This window comes from Triticum urartu, chromosome 4A, assembly GCF_056163025.1.
Source record: "Triticum urartu cultivar PI428250 chromosome 4A, HENAU_Tu73, whole genome shotgun sequence".
In the NCBI taxonomy this organism is placed as follows: domain Eukaryota; kingdom Viridiplantae; phylum Streptophyta; class Magnoliopsida; order Poales; family Poaceae; genus Triticum; species Triticum urartu.
In genome coordinates, this window is record NC_141876.1 from 567672205 (window position 1) to 567690008 (window position 17804).

A 17804-nucleotide genomic window follows, 5' to 3' on the forward strand; every position below is an offset into this window, starting at 1 on the left:
GTTCAAGGCCTGTAGCCGTAAACCGGCGTTGGTATTTAACTTGTACTGTAAGTTAGGAATAAGTAGAGACCAAACCGGACACATCTATGAGCCGGTATTGGGACTCTGTGAACCGACGGGCGTCACCCGTGTATATAAGGGGATGACCCGGCGGCGGTTCAAGGAAAACAGGCAACAACTCGAGACTTAGGCGAAGCTTGTTTGCTCCCTAGTCATCGAAACCCCATCAATTCCATCACAACTAGACGTAGGCTTTTACCTTCATCGAAGGGGCCGAACTAGTATAAACTCTCTTGCATCCCTGTGTCCGCTTTAACCCCTTCAAGCTAACCTGTCGCGATGGCTCCATGACTAAGTCCTTTCTCTAGGACATCTGCCGTGACAAAACCACGACAAATAGCGTGGGGTGAATATTCTCGTGTGTGCTTGTTTGCTTTATCACTAAGTAATTTTTATTTCCTGTTCTTAGTTGTTTTCTATCTTTAGTTATGGGTAGGAAACGCAAAATACCAAAAAAATTAGTTGTACCTACTAAACCAATGGTTGAAGAACCACTGAAAATTTATCACACTGCTGAAGCTTATTACTTGGATCATCTTTGATCCCTATGTGCTCGTGCTGAAACCCCAACTAGCTTTGTTGAGGGAAAATCTTTAGATGAGCATGCTTGTTATGTGCGACACCAAATATCTGAAAAAGGGAAAATTTTACTGGGTCAAATTCATCGTTTGCAGTGCTATGCTTGGAATTTATGCGAAATATATGATATTACTTGTTGTTCTGAAAACCCTAAGAAACACCTTCCCTATCAATGTGAGTTTAGTGATAATGGAATCGTATCTTCATATGCTAAGGGTGTTTATAGTTACTATGATGTTCAACAAATTGAAGAATTTGTTGCTTTTAAGGGTGCTTATGAAATTGCTTCTTTGATTGAAACGTATGATGCTACTCTTTACAAATATGAAAATTTTGACATACTTAAATATTGCTATGATAATTATGCTTCTAATGCCTATGTTGAACCATATATTGAGGACTACCCCGCTGTCCAAGAAGAGACTAATATTTTGCAGGAGTCTATGGAAGAAGAAATTGATGAAACTGTGAGCTCATTGGATGAAAAAGATGAGGAGGAGAGCGAAGAACAAAAGGAGGAAGAGCGGATTAGCTACTCGTGCCCACCTTATAATAAGAGTAACTCTTCAACTCATACATTGTTTAATTTCCCTTCGTGCTTACTGGAGGATGATTGCTATGATGATTGTTATGATCCCGTTGATTCTTTTGAAATATCCCTTTTTGATTATGCTTGCTATGCTTGTGTCCAAGATGCCAATATGAATTATTCTTATGGAGATGAACTTGCTATAGTTCCTTATGTTAAAAATGAAATTGTTTCTATTGCACCCACACATGATAGTCCTATTACCTTTTTGAATTCTCCAAACTACACTATATCGGAGAAGTTTGTGCTTATTAAGGCTTATATTGATGGGTTGTCTTTTACTACTACACATGATGATTTTGATAGATATAATATGCATGTGCTTGCTGCTCCTACTTGCAATTATTATGAGAGAGGAACTATATCTCCACCTCTCTATGTTTCCAATATGATAAAATTGCAAGAAATTGCTTATGCTATGCATTGGCCTTTACTTTGTGTGCATGAATTGTTCTTTTATGAAATGCCGATGCATAGGAAGAGAGTTAGACTTCATCATTATATGATATATGTTGCTTTTTGCTCACTACTAAATTACAAATCATTGTTAATTAAAATTGGCTTTGATATACCTTGGGATCTGGGTGGATCCATTACTTGAGCACTATATGCCTAGCTTAATGGCTTTAAAGAAAGCGCTGCCAGGGAGACAACCCGGAAGTTTTAGAGAGTCATTTATTTCTGTTGAGTGCTTTTATATAGTTTAAAAACAACAAAAATAAAGAGGAGAACCCAAAACTTTTTCAAAAAGGAAAGCGAAAGTGAGAAAGGCAAGCATTGTTGAAGTGGGAGCTAGCCTTGAACTTTGTTCATGCTCACAGAAACTTTGTGAATCTTGATTACAGAAACTTCTCAATAAAAATAATTATCCCCATGTATAATTCCATTGTATTATAAAAATAATGTGCCAAGGTTTTCCTTTAGGATGTTTACATTTGCTTGATGGTTTGTACAGTGCAGGACAGAAACTTTGGCTGTAGTGCGTGATTTTACATTTTTTCCTGGAACGTCAAATGGTTCTGATTCTTTTTGCACTGTCTTCCTATACAAATTTTTTATTTTCCTAATTTTGGTATAATTTTTCAAGTATCAGAAGTGTAGTGAATGTTCATATTATTACAGACTGTTCTGTTTTAGACAGATTCTGTTTTGATGCATAGATTGCTTGTTTTGATGAAACTATCAATTTATATTAGTGGATTAAGCCACAAAAAGGTTATACTACAGTAGACACAATGCAAAAACAAAATATGAATCGGTTTGCAACAGTACTTTGAGTAGTGATTTGCTTTATTATACTAACGGATCTTACCGAGTTTTTTGTTGAAGTTTTGTGTGGATGAAGTGTTCGATGATCGAGAAGGTCTCGATGTGAGAAGAAGGAAGAGAGGCAAGAGCTCAAGCTTGGAGATGCCCGAGGCACCCCAAGTAAATATTCAAGGAGACTCAAGCGTCTAAGCTTGGGGATGCCCCGGAAGGCATCCCCTCTTTCTTCAACAAGTATCGGTATGTTTTCGGATTCGTTTCGTTCATGCGATATGTGCAATCTTGGAGCGTCTTTTGCATTTAGTTTTCATTTTTCTTTTATGCACCATGCTGGTATGAGATAGTCCTTGGTTTATTTATAGAATGCTCTTTGCACTTCACTTATATCTTTTGAGTATGGCTTTATAGAATGCTTCATGTGCTTCACTTATATCATTTGAAGTTTGGATTGCCTGTTTCTCTTTACATAGACAACCGCCATTTGTAGAATGCTCTTTTGCTTCACTTATATTTGTTACAGTGTGCGCATATCTTTTGTAGAAAGAATTAAACTCTCTTGCTTCACTTATATCTATTTAGATAGATGACAGAAATTGGTCATTCACATGGTTAGTCATAAAATCCTACATAAAACTTGTAGATCACTGAATATGATATGTTTGATTCCGTGCAATAGTTTTGTAGAATGCTCTTTTGCTTCACTTATATCTGTTAGAGTGTGGGCATATCTTTTGTAGAAAGAATTAAACTCTCTTGCTTCACTTATATCTATTTAGAGAGATGACAGAAATTGGTCATTCACATGGTTAGTCATAAAATCCTACATAAAACTTGTAGATCACTGAATATGATATGTTTGATTCCGTGCAATAGTTTTGCGATATAAAGATGGTGATATTAGAGTCATGCTAGTGGGTAGTTGTGGATTAGTAGAAATACTTGTTTTGAGGTTTGTGATTCCCGTAGCATGCACGTATGGTGAACCGTTATGTAACAAAGTCGGAGCATGAGGTATTTATTGATTGTCTTCCTTATGAGTGGCGGTCAGGGACGAGCGATGGTCTTTTCCTACCAATCTATCCCCCTAGGGGCATGCGTAGTAGTACTTTTCTTCGAGGGCTAATAAACTTTTGCAATATGTATGTGAGTTCTTTATGACTAATGTTGAGTCCATGGATTATACACACTCTCACCCTTCCATCATTGCTAGCATCTCTAGTATCGCGCAACTTTCGCTGGTACCATAAACCCACCATATACCTTCCTCGAAACAGCCACCATACCTACCTATCATGGCATTTCCATAGCCATTCTGAGATATATTGCCATGCAACTTCCATCATCATCATATACATGACTTGAGCATTCATTGTCATATTGCTTTGCATGATCGTAAGATAGGTAGCATGATGTTTTCATGGCTTGTTCGTTTTTTGATGTCATTGCTACGCTAGATCATTGCACATCCCGGTACACCGCCGGAGGCATTCATATAGAGTCATATCTATGTTCTAGTATAGAGTTGTAATATTGAGTTGTAAGTAAATAAAAGTGTGATGATGATCATTATTAGAGCATTGCCCTAGTGAGGAAAGGATGATGGAGACTATGATTCCCCCACAAGTCGAGATGAGACTCCGACTTCAAAAATAAATAAAAGAGGCCAAAGAAGCCTAAATAAAAAAGAGGCCAAAGAAGCCCACCAAAATAATAAAAAAAAACAAAAAAATGAGAGAAAAAGAGAGAAGGGGCAATGTTACTATCCTTTTTCTACACTTGTGCTTCAAAGTGGCACCATGTTCTTCATATAGAGAGTCTCTTGAGTTATCACTTTCATATACTAGTGGGAATTTTCATTATAGAACTTGGCTTGTATATTCCAACGATGGGCTTCCTCAAATGCCCTAGGTCTTCATGAGCAAGCAAGTTGGATGCACACCCACTTAGTTTCAATTTGAGCTTTCATATACTTATAGCTCTAGTGCATCTGTTGCATGGCAATCCCTACTCACTCACATTGATATCTATTGATGGGCATCTCCATAGCCCGTTGATACGCCTAGTTGATGTGAGACTATCTTCTCCTTTTTGTCTTCTCCACAACCACCATTCTATTCCACCTATAGTGCTATATCCATGGCTCACGCTCATGTATTGCGTGAGGGTTGAAAATGCTGAAGCGCGTTAAAAAGTATGAACCAATTGCTCGGCTTGTCATCGGGGTTGTGCATGATGTGAGTATTTTGTGTGGTGAAGATGGAGCATAGCCAGACTATATGATTTTGTAGGGATAACTTTCTTTCGCCTTGTTATTTTGAAAATACATGATTGCTTTATTAGTGGGCTTGAAGTATTATTGTTTTTCAGGGCCGGCCCTGGGGCATGGGCGACGGGGCGACGGCCCAGGGCCCTGACGAGGGGGGGCCATGATTGAGTATATACATATACTATAGCCCAGCAAAACGCAAAAAAAAGAATTAAAGAAAAGAAATAGGGTGGGCTAGGAGGCCCAGATATAGCTAGCTAGCTAGCGATCGCTGATGGATACGCGAAGGCCAAGCGGCGCCGTGACTCACGCTCGTTTCTATGTTTCCTCGTCGCCCTCGCACGCCCGTCGGCCTTCTCGCTCATCGCTCGGTGCCTTGCCCCTTGGCCCTTGCCGCGTCGCCGTCGCCTCGCCGTCGCCGCCACACAGCAGTCCGGCAGGCAGGCGGCAGCCCGGCCATCCGGCATCTGGCACCGCGGCAATACGGCAATATCTATAGTCCTATACGAGTACGCATCCGACTGGAAGTCAACAACAGGCCTGGTCAACAAGTACGCATCCATGTTTCCTGTCCATCCCCAAACCTGAATTTGACAATCTCACTATCTCAGTAGTTCATATTTTAAACTAAAGATGTGTGATTGAAAGTTACTTTTAATAAGTTATATATATAACATTTGCGTACATATATATTGTTTTAGGACTTAGGACATAGGGGCCCATGTCATCGAGTACGCCTAGGGCCTCCCGAAACACAGGGCCGGCCCTGTTGTTTTTATGTCAAATGATAGACTATTGCTTTGAATCACTTGTACCTTAATATTCATGCCATGATTAGATATGTGATCAAGATTATGCTAGGTAGCATTCCACATCAAAAATTATCTTTTTTATCATTTACCTACTCGAGGACGAGCACGAATTAAGCTTGGGGATGCTGATACGTCTCCGTCGTATCTATAATTTTTGACTGTTCCATGCCAATATTCTACAACTTTCATATACTTTTGGCAACTTTTTATACTATTTTTGGGACTAACATATTGATCCAGTGCCCAGTGCCAGTTCCTGTTTGTTGCATGTTTTTTGTTTCGCAGAATATCATATCAAACGGAGTCCAAACGGGATAAAAATTGACGGAGATTTTTTTGGAATATATATGATTATTGGGAATAAAAATCCATGCGAGACGGTGCCCGAGGTGGCCACGAGGCAGGGGGGCACGCCTGCCCCCTTGGGCGCGCCCCTGGCCCTCGTGGGCCACCCGTAAGGCGGTTGATGCCCTTCTTTTGCCGCAAGAAACCTAATATCCGGATAGAGATAGTGTTAAAATTTCAGCCCAATCGGAGTTATGGATCTCCGGGAATATAAGAAACGGTGAAAGGGAAGAATCTGGGAACGCAGAAACAGAGAGAGACAGAGAGACAGATCCAATCTCAGAGGGGCTCTCGCCCCTCTGTGACGCCCTCGATTCAATCGTACACTAATAATACACGCAAATATGTACAATCAAGATCAAGGACTCACGAGAAGATATCACAACACAACTCTAGACACAAATTAAAAAAAATACAAGCTTTATATAACAAGCCAGGGGCCTCGAGGGCTCAAATACATAAGCTCGAAAACACAAGAGTCAGCGGAAACAACAATATCTGAGTACAGACATGAGTTAAACAAGTTTGCCTTAAGAAGGCTAGCACAAAAGCAACATCGATCGAAAAGGCAAGGCCTCCTGCCTGGGAGCCTCCTAACTACTCCTAGTCGGCGGCGGCCTCCACGTAGTAGTAAGCATCGGCGGTGGCATCTGGCTCCTGGGCTCCGACATCTGGTTGCATCAACCGGAAAGAACAAGAAAGGGGGGAAAGGGGGAGCAAAGCAACCATGAGTACTCATCCAATGTACTCGCAAGCAAGGAACTACACTACATATGCATCGGTATCAATGAAATGGGTTGTATATGTGGAATGAACTGCAGAATGCCAGAAGAGAAGGGGAAAGCCTAGCCCATCGAAGACTAGCATCTTCTGGAAACCATCATCTTGCAGCAACAGGAGGGAGTAGAGTAGCATAAGGTAAAGTAGTAGTAGTGTTATCAACCTCGACCAGAGATCCTTTCTCGACTCCCTGCGAGAAAGCAATCCTAGAGCCATACTATCCAGTTATCATCACAATCCAATTCTCATCACCAACCAGTTCTCATCACAAGTATCCAGTTCTAGTTGTATCGATCGGGATACAACTCCAAGTGTCTGTTACCGTAGGACAGGCTATCGATAGATGTTATCTTCCCTGCAGGGGTGCACCAACTTACCCACCATGCTCGATTAACTCCGGCCGGACACACTTTCCTGGGTCATGCCTGGCCTCGGCCTAACAATACGCCGCAACCCGACCTAGGCTTAATAGAGAGGCCAGCACGCCGGACTAAACCTATGCCCCCATGGGTCATGGGCCGTCTCCCCGGGAACTCCTGCATGTTGCGTACGCGGCCGGTGAGCAGACCTAGCTACCTCCTTCAACAAGGCAGGTGCTTACGTAGTCAAACCCGGCGCACGCCGCTCAGTCGCTGACGTCTATTAAGCTTCGGCTGATGCATACGACACAGAACGCCCATACTATGCCCACGTGATGGTTAGTGCTATCAGGCCAGAGGCCCCTCAGATCAAATATCCAAATCGTAGTGTATTAGGAACACGCGGTAACAAGCAGAGACTCACGAAAGATGTGACCTCGTTGCCCCGTCTTGAGGACTTGCGACAAGGGCTAGGAATGCCCGGCCACGCCTCGTAATTATCTCGCGGGCACCCTCCAGGTCAACCCGTCTCCACATCACTCGCAATTAAGCTCGCGTGGGTACCCCTTAGGGCCGACCCGTCTTTAGTATCATGGTTCAGTGTAAAGTCATAGTAACCATAGTAACTGTGTGTCCAAACATCAAGGGGAAAACCCAAGGAATCACCCCCAGTGAATTCCACTCGATGTAATCATCAAGGTGAACGTAAGAGGAACCACCCCTGAGGTTCACACTTGAGGGGTTGCACGACAGAGTCGTATCGAAAGTGGTTAAGGCGGAATCACCCTCGATGACTACGACCGAATAGCTACACTACAGGGTTAACATCAGAAGTGCTGTAGAGGTCTCACCCTCAGCACTCGATAGTAACCCAGTAGTGTCGAGCAACTAAGGGGAAAGTGATGTGCGGTGTCGGGGCCTAGTCTTCGATCCCATTGATCGGGTCTTCAATGATGAAGCAGGGACAACAAGGACAAGGTGGGGGTCACTGATGGATCACTAACCAACCTATACTAAGCAGTTTAGGATAAGCAGGTAAGGTACAACAACAGATACAAAAGCAGGCTATGCATCAGAATAGGAGCAAACAATAACAATAGCAAAATATAATGCAAGCATGGGAGAATGGAATGGGCGATATCGGGATGATCAACGAGGGGCTTACCTGGTTGCTCTGGCAAGGAGGGGTTGTCGTCGACGTAGTCGATCACAGGGGCATCATCGGTCTCAGGGTCTATCGGAGAGAAGAGGGGGAAGAAACAGTAAATATAAGCACACAAATGCAACACTAATCATGACATGACGATAAGCAGAACTAGGGTCGACCTAACGTAGTACTACACGTTGCAGACGGAGGGGATAAACATCCAAGGATGAATACCCGACGTTAGGTGGATTGCGAACAAAGGAAAAGAGGGGGAAAGTTCCAAGTTCAGCATGCTAGGGGCATGTGACAGGTAAACGGATCGCGTATTCAGATTCTTCTCGTCGTTCTGAGCAACTTTCATGTAGAAAACATTTTCATCTGAGCTACGGTTTAATTTCTATGAATTTCCAAAGATTTAAACAGTTATTTGGAAACCCTGAAAAGTGACTAAGTCTGAGAATTGCTTAGTTTTAAACATCAGTTAGCTGTTTTCCAAAGGCTATAACTATTATTCTGTTCATCCTACGGATTAGTGTCTTATATCAATATTGATCACTTTCCTATGCTCTACAAGACGGTAACAATTGCATCTCTGTTAGATCCGTGTAACCTGTTTATTTTCTGCTCTAAAGTAGCTACCATAATAATTCTATTTTCAGTCTTTTCTGTTAACAGAACATAGACTTTTGTTATTTTCATGGTATTTAATCCGTGCCTCAAATGGATTTGTTCCAATGGAATAAAATGGAGTTTTCAAGTGTACTGTCTGTCCATATAATTTTTACTCATATTAACTTCTGTTTAGTGGCTATTCAGGGGCTGTCCAGTGGGCTAGTCAGGTTGAAGTGGCAGAAGCTAGCAAGCGCTACAGTAACCATCCGTTTACTGTAGCACGTAGTGCATACAGAGCAACGGCAAGAAGACTAGGGGAGCCCGGCCTCAGGGGCGCACCTGGGCACGATCAGAGAACGCCGTGTGTGGCAGGGTGCTGGTGGGCGCGGCTAGGCCGCGGCCAGGGGCGAGACAGGGTCACGGGCGGCGCGCACGAGGTAAAGGGCCGGTCGTGGCCAGGGGCGGCCAGAGCGCGAACGGCCATCCGTACAGGAGCTCGACGGATCCGGCGTTTGTGGGCACGGCGAGGCGCATGGGCTAGCGCATTGGGGTCCTACGGTTGCGCTGAGCATGCTTACGAGCTCAATCGAACTTGATGGTGACGACATCGACGGCGACGAGCACGTCTACAACGACGAGTTCGGTCCCGACGAGCATGATGGCTACGGGCGCGGCAAGTCGAGAAGGAAGAGGGGAGAGGAGGCGGAGCTCACCGGGGAGGCTCAAGGAGGCCCTGCGAGAGCTTAGTAGCAGCAGCGTGGCCGAGGCGATGGTGGTCGGCGGCGACCGAGGTGGACGAAGGTGGCGCGGATCCGGCAAAGAAGGCGGGTTCCTGGCTCGTTTTCTTTGTCACAGACGACGCAGTGGAACGCAGCGGAGGACCTGGGCGCTAGCTGGACTCGGGGGCGACGGGGAGCGTGAGGGCGACGGTGGCCATGGCAATGGCGCGTCGGCTGCGGCAGATCTGAGGGACGATGGGCAAGAGGGAGAGGAGAGGGGGACAAGTGGGGGGGTTGAGGGTTCGCAACAGGGCGTCGCCGGCGTCTTGAAGTCGCTGGGGAGTCGCCGGATGGCCGACACGTGGCCATCGCGACCACGGCCGGCCGGCGTGCGGCCAACGCGCTAGGATGAGCAGTAGGAATGGAGCGAGGTGAGGTTGGACTGGGCCGCGATGGGCCTTAGGCAGAGGCCAGGTAGGTCCTTTCTCTTTCTGCCTTTTTCTGTTTTCCCATTTTATTTAAAACAGAGACAACTAGGGAGAATTTTGGGCTACCAAAGGACTTTGAACAAAAGTGAGACTAGGACACTTAAATTCTCTACAGTATTTGGCACTGCCACAGCAAGTTTCAGAGTTAAAGGAATTCATTTGATTTTTGTTTAATTGAAAAAGTAATAAAGGAGGCTGAAAGTGGTACTGTTTTGGATGATAGCTCCCAAATGAGTAAACAAGTTTGGTCGTTTTCTTTCACAATAATTTGTTATGGACTTTTTACTAAAACATGATCTATTTTTCACACATGTTGGTGAAACTTTAATTTTCACTTTAAATTTGAATTTTGGATTTGACTTGGATCTTTATCAAGGGAAAATTGACTTGGTCAAACATGATGACATGGCACCATTAGTATGAGGTTACTGTAGCATGACATCGGGGGTGTTACAAATCTCCTCCACTACAAGAAATCTCGTCCCGAGATTTTAGAGTTGAAGTTAAGGGGAAAGAATCGGTTACGAAATTCTAGTGAGTGTTCTTGGTCTTCGTTGCTCTTCTTGACGAGGTTGGTCCATTACGTTGATGTCTTCATCTCTCTGCTTTCAATCATCATGAAGAAGTCGTCATCCTTTCTTCGGTATCTCCATCGTACTTACGATTTGGTATAAGGGGGAAAGCTATAGGGACAAATGTCTGAAAGGATCGGCATCCGGTAGTTATCTCAAGGAAGGAGATTTTAGAAGCACCAGGAAATATATCGAGAGTGCTATAAGGAGGTTCAACAAGTTTCAACCAGGTAGGCATATAGTTGATGCCTAAAATAGGTGATGAAGGGGTTTAGAGCAATGAAGAACAATGTTGCCTCTGATACCGGAATGAAATAGGGTGAGGAAGTTAGCTCGTGAATTACTTACAAAGTGAAGTGAAAAGAATATTTTGGAATCAAGTTTGTACATGCGAGTCCGGTTTCGATCCTGTGGAACTATGGGTTATGGGCCCACCATGTGGGGTAAAAGCAGGAAGGCGCTAACATTTTGCACGGTCATGATGGCAAGGCAGGTCAGAGGATAGCCGGTCAATTATGTCGACGACAACTTCGGTACCAAGGGCGAGGGACGAAGAGAACTATTTTCCTGCTCGTTGAAACGAGGAGGACCAGTAGGCAAAGTTCTTGTCCATCGGTGGTTACCGGAATGTCATCAACATTAGTAACACGGTCGTACTGACAGAGTTGTAAACCGAGGTGTTTCCATAAGCAGGGAATTCTTTCTGCTTATAACATATATAGATCACAAGAAAGGTTAAGGTAACCAATGGAAAGGAAAAAGTGTTTATACACAAGATTTAGGAGTGTAACTTTTCCCAAGGAAAAGTAATATAGATGTTAGATCAACAAGTACATCACCATTTGGATAAAGGGGCAAGGGAATTCATGATGTTATACATACAACGGTGTTTGGATAATAGAGCAAGAAACATTTGGCAATGCACTTCCAATGTTCTTGTTGTTGTTCGGCGTACTACAGTAATGCTTCGAGGTAACATTAACATGGTGTTTCAAGCAAGATTGAATCTGCAGGTCACAAGAAGTACAAAGGAACAATTCCAAGAATGTCAAGGAACGTAAGATATAATCAAAACATGACCAAGTCTGTATTGGCAGGAAGTCAAGGATGGTGTCGATGACAATCACGAATGTCGACGGGCAAGGATGGTATTTCTCCTCAAGAATTTGATTGATATCTTAGAACAAGGCAGTATATTGATGGTGATCACGACCAATTTTTATCGAGAGGCTATATGAAGGTGCCATCAAGCAGCAATGACATCAAGCAAAAGGAATGATGAAGCAAAGGCTATTGAAACCACGTATATGACACAAGCTCGGATTCAAGCTTGTTGTTCAAGGTGGAATGATAAGATGAGGAAGATCGATGTAAGCTTCGCTCATCGTCGAAAAGTTGTGCTCCAAGAATAAGGACCAGGTAGCACAGTTAAAATTAGCACGATAATGATATATCTGATCAGGCTAGGAATGATGTGATGGAGTATCACTCCAATTAAGAATTTACAAGAGGTAGTGCAATGACACAATATCCTTGAGATAACATGAGGCAATACTTGAAGGTAGATCAAATTGGAGGTGGACATGTGAAATGACTTGCAGGAGACAAGTATTTTAGCTTGTCCGGGAAATGGAATTAAGGAGAAACTATGGTCGGAACCATGATTATGAATGATCAAACCATCGATATAAGATGAACTTATAACAAGGGGTTAATATTTTTACGAGCAACTTCCATGATAAGTTCTACATCGGGTCCATGGGCATGAACACAAAGGTTCAAGGTCGACTCCCACTTCTTCAATGCATAACCTTTCATTCATTCCTCGTTTTTGAAGAATTTGTAGCGTGAAAGATTTATCTGGTGAAGCACCAGAAGAGTATGACTCACATCTCTTTCGAGTTCACACGTATTAGGGAAGGCATAGGTTCAACCCGTAGGGGTATCTTAGGAACATATACCACTAACTTCAGGATTAAAATATACCAGCTCGAAAGCAGAGCATGGTTGACAAAAGCAGATGATAGAACTTACCAAAGGCATTATGTGTCAGCGAAAAACTCACAAGTTTAATGAATATGAAGGACATTGTCGGATAATAATCCAACCAAGGATATGGCGGTCCATAAAAGATCTGATGTGAGTATCGATACTCACCCAGAAGAAGAAAGAATGCAAAGGCATCGGGTTATAGATATGACTGGATAACTTCAAAGCTTGAATACAAAGTAATTACGATTTTCAAATCAGAAGATCTGAAGCAGAGGCTCTGATCAAAAGATAATTGAGTTGAATCGATACAGATTGACAATCAATCAAGGTTTGATTTGACAAGGACAAGCTCATGTCCGGAATGACGTCTGAGCTGGCAGATCAATTTCCAGGGAACAACTGATGATTGTGTGCATTCACACACATGTTGAATCAATAGGGTCAAAAAGTCAACCACAACGGATTTCAATGGATATTGCTAGACATATGGAATTTACCATAATGCAAGCAGGTAGTGAAGAACAAGAGCAATAAGCTACTGAGGATTTTGGGAGATTGAATAGTATTTTGAAGAATTTTGTGAAACACAAGAACTAGGGATGATTCAATCCTCGATAAGTGTGAGGAATTACCCGTAGGTGTATTCGTGTGGAAAAGAGCAGCAAGGCAATAGCTCAAAGGATTCTTAAAAAGTTAGACAATAATTCGATGTATCTTGTAATAACAAGAGCAACTGGGAATGATTGTATGAACGATAAGTGTATATAGTTATCCATAGGGGTTTATCAATGGAAGGGAATTGCAAAAGCGATGGGCACAAGGGTCTTGGGAAAACATCGAAAGGTATCTTCGGAGTCTTCTGATGTAGCAGACGATCATCTGTGTTGAAGGAGCTCTCCGGGAGGAAGCGGTTACGAGAACCTAGTGTTAGAGTTAGCAAAATTATTTAACCCGAATGGAAGAGAGATCAGAGTCCCAGAGTATAGACGAGGAATAAAAGATACTAATACCACCCAATGGCGACATGGGCCCGCAAGCCACACAACCATGTTAGTAAAAGTTATTCAATGACTAGACTCAACTTCGGCCAAGGAGTTGGAAAGGGGGCTACCTACAGGCAGTCGGCTCTGATACCAACTTGTGACGCCCTCGATTCAATCGTACACTAATCATACACGCAAATATGTACGATCAAGATCAAGGACTCACGGGAAGATATCACAACACAACTCTAGACACAAATAAAAAAAATATAAGCTTTATATTACAAGCCAGGGGCCTCGAGGGCTCGAATACATAAGCTCAAAAACACAAGAGTCAGCGGAAGCAACAATATCTGAGTACAAACATGACTTAAACAAGTTTGCCTTAAGAAGGCTAGCACAAAAGCAACATCGATCGAAAACACAAGGCCTCCTGCCTGGGAGCCTCCTAACTACTCCTGGTCGTCGGCGGCCTCCACGTAGTAGTAAGCATCGGCGGTGGCATCTGGCTCCTGGGCTCCGATATCTGGTTGCATCAACCGGAAAGAAGAAGAAAGGGGGAAAAGGGGGAGCAAAGCAACCATAAGTACTCATCCAATGTACTCGCAAGCAAGGAACTACACTACATATGCATCAGTATCAATGAAATGGGTTGTATATGTGGAATGAACTGCAGAATGCCAGAAGAGAAGGGGAAAGCCTAGCCAATCGAAGACTAGCATCTTCTGGAAACCATCATCTTGCAGCAACAGGAGGGAGTAGAGTAGCATAAGGTAAAGTAGTAGTAGTGTTATCAACCTCGGCCAGAGATCCTTTCTCGACTCCCTGCGAGAAAGTAATCCTAGAGCCATACTATCCAGTTATCATCACAATCCAATTCTCATCACCATCGAGTTCTCATCACAAGTATCCAGTTCTAGTTGTATCGATCGGGATACAACTCCAAGTGTTCGTTACTGTAGGACAGGCTATCGATAGATGTTTTCTTCCCTGCAGGGGTGCACCAACTTACCCACCACGCTCGATTAACTCCGGCCGGACACACTTTCCTGGGTCATGCCCGGCCTCGGCCAAACAATACACCGCAACCCGACCTAGGCTTAATAGAGAGGCCAGCATGCCGGACTAAACCTATGCCCCCAGGGGTCATGGGCCATCTCCCTGGGAACTCCTGCATGTTGCGTACGCGGCCAGTGAGCAGACCTAGCTACCTCCTTCAACAAGGCAGGTGCTTACGCAGTCCAACCCGGCGCGCGCCGCTCAGTCGCTGACGTCTATTAAGCTTCGGCTGATGCATACGACGCAGAACGCCCATACTATGCCCACGTGATGGTTAGTGCTATCAGGCCAGAGGCCCCTCAGATCAAATATCCAAATCGTAGTGGATTAGGAACGCGCGGTAACAAGTAGAGACTCACGAAAGATGTGACCCTGTTGCCCCATCTCGAGGACTTGCGGCAAGGGCTAGGAATGCCGGCCACGCCTTGTAATTATCTCGCGGGCACCCTCCAGGTCAACCCGTCTCCACATCACTCGCAATTAAGCTCGCGCAGGTACCCCTCAGGGCCGACCCGTCTTTAGTAACATGGTTCAGTGTAAAGTCATAGTAACCATAGTAACCGTGTGTCCAAACATCAAGGGGAAAACCCGAGGAATCACCCCCGGTGAATTCCACTCGATGTAATCATCAAGGTGAACGTAAGAGGAACCACCCTGAGGTTCACACTTGAGGGGTTGCACGACAGAGTCGTATCAGAAGTGGTTAAGGCGGAATCACCCTCGATAACCACGACCAAATAGCTACACTACAGAGTTAACATCAGAAGTGCTGTAGAGGTCTCACCCTCGGCACTCGATAGTAACCCAGTAGCGTCGAGCAACTAAGGGGAAAGTGATGTGCGGTGTTAGGGCCTGGTCTTCGTTCCCGTTGATCGGGTCTTCAATGATGAAGCAGGGACAACAAGGACAAGGTGGGGTCACTGATGGATCACTAACCAACCTATACTAAGCAGTTTAGGATAAGCAGGTAAGGTACAACAGCAGATACAAAAGCAGGCTATGCATCAGAATAGGAGCAAACAATAACAATAGCAAAATCTAATGCAAGCATGAGAGAATGGAATGGGCGATATCGGGATGATCAAAGGGGGGGCTTGCCTGGTTGCTCTGGCAAGGAGGGGTCGTCATCGATGTAGTCGATCACAGGGGCGGCATCGGTCTCGGGGTCTATCGGAGAGAAGAGGGGGAAGAAACAGTAAATATAAGCACACAAATGCAACACTAATCATGACATGACGATAAGCAGAACTAGGGTCGACCTAACGTAGTACTACACGTTGTAGACGGAGGGGATAAACATCCAAGGATGAATTCCCGACGTTAGGTGGATTCCGGACAAAGGAAAAGAGGGGGAAAGTTCCAAGTTCAGCATGCTCGGGGCATGTGACAGGTAAACGGATCGCGTATTCAGATTCTTCTCGTCGTTCTGATCAACTTTTATGTAGAAAACATTTTCATCTGAGCTACGGTTTAATTTCTACGAATTTCCAAAGATTTAAACAGTTATTTGGAAATCCTAAAAATGGACTAAGTCTGAGAATTGCTTAGTTTTAAACATCAGTTAGCTAGCTGTTTTCCAAAGGCTATAACTATTATTCTGTTCATCCTACGGATTAGTGTCTTATATCAATATTGATCACTTTCCTATGCTCTACAAGATGGTAAAAACTGCATCTCTATTAGATCCCTGTAACCTGTTTATTTTCTGCTCTAAAGTAGCTACCATAATAATTCTATTTTCAGCCTTTTCTGTTAACAGAACATAGACTTTTGTTATTTTCATGGGATTTAATCCGTGCCTCAAATGGATTTGTTCCAATGGAATAAAATGGAGTTTGTCAAGTGTACTGTCTGTCCATATAATTTTTACTCATATTAACTTCCGTTTAGTGGCTGTTCAGGGGCTGTCCAGTGGGCTAGTCAGGTTGAAGTGGCAGAAGCTAACAAGCGCTACAGTAACCATCAGTTTACTGTAGCACGTAGTACAGACAGAGCAACGGCGAGAAGAGTAGGGGAGCCCGGCCGCAGGGGCGCATCTGGGCACGATCAGAGAACGCCGTGCGAGGCAGGGTGCTGGTGGGCGCGGCCAGGGGCAAGACAGGGTCACGGGCGGCGCGCACGAGGTAAAGGGCCGGTCGTGGCCAGGGGCGGCCAGAGCGCGAACGGCCACCCGTACGGGAGCTCGACGGATCCGGCGTTTGCGGGAACGGCGAGGCGCATGGGCTAGCGCATTGGGGTCCTACGGTTGCGCTGAGCATGCCTACGAGCTCAATCGAACTTGATGGCGACGACATCGATGGCGACAAGCACGTCTACAGCGACGAGTTCGGTCCCGACGAGCATGATGGCTACGGGCGCGGCAAGTCGAGAAGGAAGAGGGGAGAGGAGGCGGAGCTCACCGGGGAGGCTCAAGGAGGCCCTGCGAGAGCTTAGTAGCAGCAGCGTGGCCGAGGTGATGGTGGTCGGCGGCGACCGAGGCGGACGAAGGTGGCGCGGATCCGGCAAAGAAGGCGGGTTCCTGGCTCATTTTCTTTGTCACAGACGACGCAGCGGAACGCGGCGGAGGACCTGGGCGCTAGCGGGACTCGGGGGCGACGGGGAGCGTGAGGGCGACGGTGGCCATGGCAATGGCGCGTCGGCTGCGGCAGATCTGAGGGACGATGGGCAAGAGGGAGAGGAGAGGGGGACAAGTGGGGGGGGGGGGGGGGGGGGGGGGGTTAGGGTTCGCAAGAGGGCGTCGCCGGCGTCTTGAAGTCGTCGGGGAGTCGCCGGATGGCCGGCACGTGGCCATCGCGACCACGGCCGGCGGGCGTGCGGCCAACACGCTAGGATGAGTAGTAGGAAGGGAGCGAGGTGAGGTTGGACTGGGCCGCGATGGGCCTTAGACAGAGGCCAGGTAGGTCCTTTCTCTTTCTGCCTTTTTCTGTTTTCCCATTTTATTTAAAACAGAGACAAGTAGGGAGAATTTTGGGCTACCAAAGGACTTTGAACAAAAGTGAGACTAGGACACTTAAATTCTCTACAGTATTTGGCACTGCCACAACAAGTTTGAGAGTTAAAGGAATTCATTTGATTTTTATTTAATTGAAAAAGTAATAAAGGAGGCTGAAAGTGGTACTGTCTTGGATGATAGCTCCCAAATGAGTAAACAAGTGTGGTCGTTTTCTTTCACAATA

General features: G+C 44.9%; 1 long non-coding RNA gene across 1 annotated transcript; it reads right to left on the reverse strand.

Annotated features, from left to right (window-relative positions):
- Positions 1-6251: 6251 nt before the first annotated feature.
- LOC147976688 (uncharacterized) lies at positions 6252-17315 on the reverse strand. Its single transcript, XR_015602168.1, has 3 exons — positions 17028-17315; positions 15727-15795; positions 6252-6588 (listed from the first exon to the last, which is right to left on the reverse strand). It is a non-coding gene; the product is annotated as an uncharacterized LOC147976688 (long non-coding RNA).
- Between the last annotated feature and the right edge of the window lie 489 nt (positions 17316-17804).